A 4310-nucleotide genomic window follows, 5' to 3' on the forward strand; every position below is an offset into this window, starting at 1 on the left:
TATACTACATCCATAACTATCGGTTTCCTCATTAGCAGGGAGGAGGTTCTACAATAAAATTGTATGTGCTTTGCCCTCGTGCCTCAATTTTATTAACTTCTTATGGCTGCAGCCCGACACCGGTACACTTATGACAACATTCAGCTCAAAGTACAGGACGCGAAATTCAAAAGATATATTTTTTAAAATATTTAACTTTCACACATTAACAAGTCCAAGACACCAAATGAAAGGTACACATCTTGTGAATCAAGCCAACATGTCCGATTTTTAAAATGTTTTACAGGGAAGACACAATATGTAAATCTATTAGCTAACCACGTTAGCAAAAGACACCACTATTCTTACTCCATCAGTTTTTACTCCATCAGTAGCTATCACAAATTTGACCAAATAAAGATATAAATAGCCACTAACCAAGAAACAACTTCATCAGATGACAGTCTGATAACATATTTATTGTATAGCATATGTTTTGTTTGAAAAAATTGCATATTTCAGGTATAAATCATAGTTTACATTTCAGCTACAATCAGAAATTGCACCGAAAGCAGCCATAATATTTACAGACACCAACGTCAAATACCTAATTACTCATCATAAAACATTTCTGAAAAATACATAGTGTACAGCAATTGAAAGACAGGCATCTTGTGATTCCAGACAATATTTCCGATTTATTAAATGTTTTACAGCGAAAACAAAATGTAGCATTATATTAGCGTAGCCACAATAGCCAGAAACACTTGGGCGCCGACGACCAGTTCACATGCACGACAGATATTAGAAATAGCATCATAAAATGTTTCTTACTTTTGGTGATCTTCCGTCAGAATGTTGGACAAGGTGTCCTTTGTCCAGAACAGTCGTTGTTTGGATCTGGAACGGCAAATTTCCCTCTTCATTTAGCATGGGCACTTGCCAAGTGGAACGGATCTGTCCAACTTCAACAAAGTCAGAGAACGGAACACGGCTAAACTCCCGAAAAAAAATTCAATAATCTGGTTAAACTATATTGAAAAAACATACGTTACGATGATATGGTCACATGTATCAAATAAAATCTAAGACGGAGATGTTAGTCGTCCATAACGGGAGAAAAACAGAAGCCAAATCCATGTCCTCTTTCGCGCGCTCCAGAAACAGGAAGTGGACGGTCAGGTCAAAGAAATAGCTTTTATTCCACCTCAGACCAAGATAAACACAAAATTTCTTCTCTCACAGCCTCTTGACACGCAGAGGAAGGCGTATGAAGTGTACGTAGACTCTTACGTATCATGACCATGTATAGGCAGGAAGTTGAACAGAGCATATATTTCTGACATTCCACTTCCTGGTCAGGAAAAGTGCTGCAGAATGAGTTCTGTTTCACTCAGAGAAATAATTCAAACGGTTTTAGAAACTAGAGAGTGTTTTCTATCCAATAGTAATAATAATATGCATATTGTACGAGCAAGAATTGAGTACGAGGCCGTTTGAAATGGGCACTATTTAACTGGCTACTCAATACTGCCCCTTGCAGCCATAACAGGTTAAACACAGAAAGGGGCCTATATTGGATACCAAATGTCATCTGGCACACTGCTCAGAGTTTCAACAACATGAATAACTTATTTCTAGCTACAATCATCTATGTTACTACTAATGTGAAAACAAGACAAAATATGATTATTGTTGCTCATTTTAAGACAATTGTCAATTAACTTTAACATTCATTACAGACGTCAGTTGTTGTACAACATCATGGCTACGCTTTTGGCATCACCTTTTACAATGGATTTCCGCTGTTGTGGGCCTTTAACCATCTGTCTGACTTTGTTGTTCACACAGGAGAGATACTTCACTATCGTGGATCCTCTGGGGAGCCGCAACAACTTCATGATGCTGAAGAGGCAGAGAAGAGTCTCTCCACATCAGAACACCTCAATAAACACCTGCAGAGATCCACAGGGAAGAGAACTCAATGCTGCTCTGACATTGGGAAGAGATTCACCTCATCAGGCATTAAAACTCATCAGAGAATCCACACAGGAGAGAAACCTTATAGTTGTGCTCAATGTGGGAAGAGTTTTGGTCAATCTGGAGACCTGACAAGGCACCAGAGAATACACACAGGAGAGAAACCTTACAGCTGTGATCAATGTGGGAAGAGATGTTCTACATCTGGCAACCTGACTATACACCAGAGAATACACACAGGAGAGAAACCTTACAGCTGTGGTCAATGTGGGAAGAGTTTTGGTCAATCTGGAGAGCTGACAGTGCACCATAGAACACACACAGGAGAGAAACCTTATAGCTGTGGTCAATGTGGGAAGAGTTTTGCTGCATCTAAAACTCTGACTCAACACCAGAGAACACACACAGGAGAGAAACCTTACAGCTGTGATCAATGTGGGAAGAGTTTTGGTCAATCTGGAGAGCTGACAGTGCACCATAGAACACACACAGGAGAGAAACCTTATAGCTGTGATCAATGTGGGAAGAGTTTTACTACATCTAGCTATCTGACAGTACACCAGAGACTACACACAGGAGAGAAACCTTATAGCTGTTTTCAATGTAGGAAGAGTTTTACTGCATCTAGCAATCTGACTACACACCAGAGAACACACACAGGAGAGAAACCTTATAGCTGTGATCAATGTGGGAAGAGTTTTGTTACATCTAGAAATCCGACTATACACCAGAGAACACACACAGGAGAGAAACTATATAGCTGTGATGAAAGTGGGAAGAGTTTTACTACTTCTGGCTATCTGACAGTGCACCAGAGAAGACACACAGGACATAAACCTTATAGCTGTGGTCAATGTGGGAAGAGTTTTTGTCAATCTAGTGATCTGACAGTGCACCAGAGAACACACACAGGAGAGAAAACGTATAGCTGTGATCAATGTGGGAAGAGTTTTACTACATCTGGCTCTCTGACTTTACACCAGAGAACACACACAGGAGAGAAATCTTACAGCTGTGATCAATGTGGGAAGAGTTTTAGTCAATCTGGAGATCTGACAGTGCACCAGAGACTACACACAGGAGAGAAACCTTATAGCTGTTTTCAATGTGGGAAGAGTTTTACTGCATCTAGCAATCTGACTACACACCAGAGAACACACACAGGAGAGAAACCTTATAGCTGTGATCAATGTGGGAAGAGTTTTGTTACATCTAGCTATCTGACTATACACCAGAGAACACACACAGGAGAGAAACCTTATAGCTGTAATCAATGTGTGAAGAGTTTTGTTACATCTGGGCAGCTGAATGCACACCAGAGAAAACACACATAATAGAAATCTTATAGCTGTGATCAATGTGGGAAGAGTTTTACTCAGTCAAACAACACCAGAGAACACACACAGGAGAGAAACCTCTTAGCTGTGACCAGAGGTAATCTGATAAAAGATCTCTGACTAAACATCAGAAAATAAATGAAGCAGTTGTTTCGTGATATCAATTAATGTCACAATGTAGAATGTTTTAACGTTGTAGAAGGAGTATTTTAATGATGTCACAATGTAGAATGTTTTAACATTGTAGTAGGAGTATTTTAATGATGTCACAATGTAGAATGTTTTAACATTGTAGTAGGAGTATTTTAATGATGTCACAATGTAGAACCCTAAATGTTTGTCCCCTGTTCTACTGATTTCAACATGATATGGATATTAGCCTCAGGGGGAAAATCCAGGCTCTGAAATGGAAGAGTACTATTTATGAGATTTAGTAAGTACACATTATTCCCAGATTCAGTGTGGTTTTTGAGCTGCTAGTTTTAACAGGACGTGCAACCTCATCTCCCTCCTGTCGCACAAATGATTTCAACATGATATCGATTAGTTATGACAAATAAGTGTTGCGTTCCTTTGTTTAGCGACCCCTACATTTAAATGCATTCCAACATCACGTACAACCTGATTTCCCCCCTAATCGATATCAGTGATTTATTGCTACTTGTCAAAACAACACTGTTTCTGGTGCTTGTGCAGATTATAAAGTCTTCTTTTTTTTTAAATACAAGTAATATGATTATTGTGGCAGATGTTTGTGTAAATAGCACATGTTATGTTTAGGTTTTCAATTGATCCCAAACTGTTTCTGCATATTGGTTATTGATTTGGACATGTTAAACTGTGTTTTGACATTGAGGCTATCCCACCTAGCAAAATGTAATTGAAAAGTCGTTGAAAATAAGACTATGCAATCAAATATTTTTTTTAACATTTTTTATTATACCATGCCTTACCATTAAGTGAATTATTGACAATACATATGATCAAAGGGGTGTACATTTGGTTTTGGTAATT

This window comes from Salvelinus namaycush, unplaced genomic scaffold (genome assembly GCF_016432855.1).
Source record: "Salvelinus namaycush isolate Seneca unplaced genomic scaffold, SaNama_1.0 Scaffold191, whole genome shotgun sequence".
NCBI lineage: Eukaryota > Metazoa > Chordata > Actinopteri > Salmoniformes > Salmonidae > Salvelinus > Salvelinus namaycush.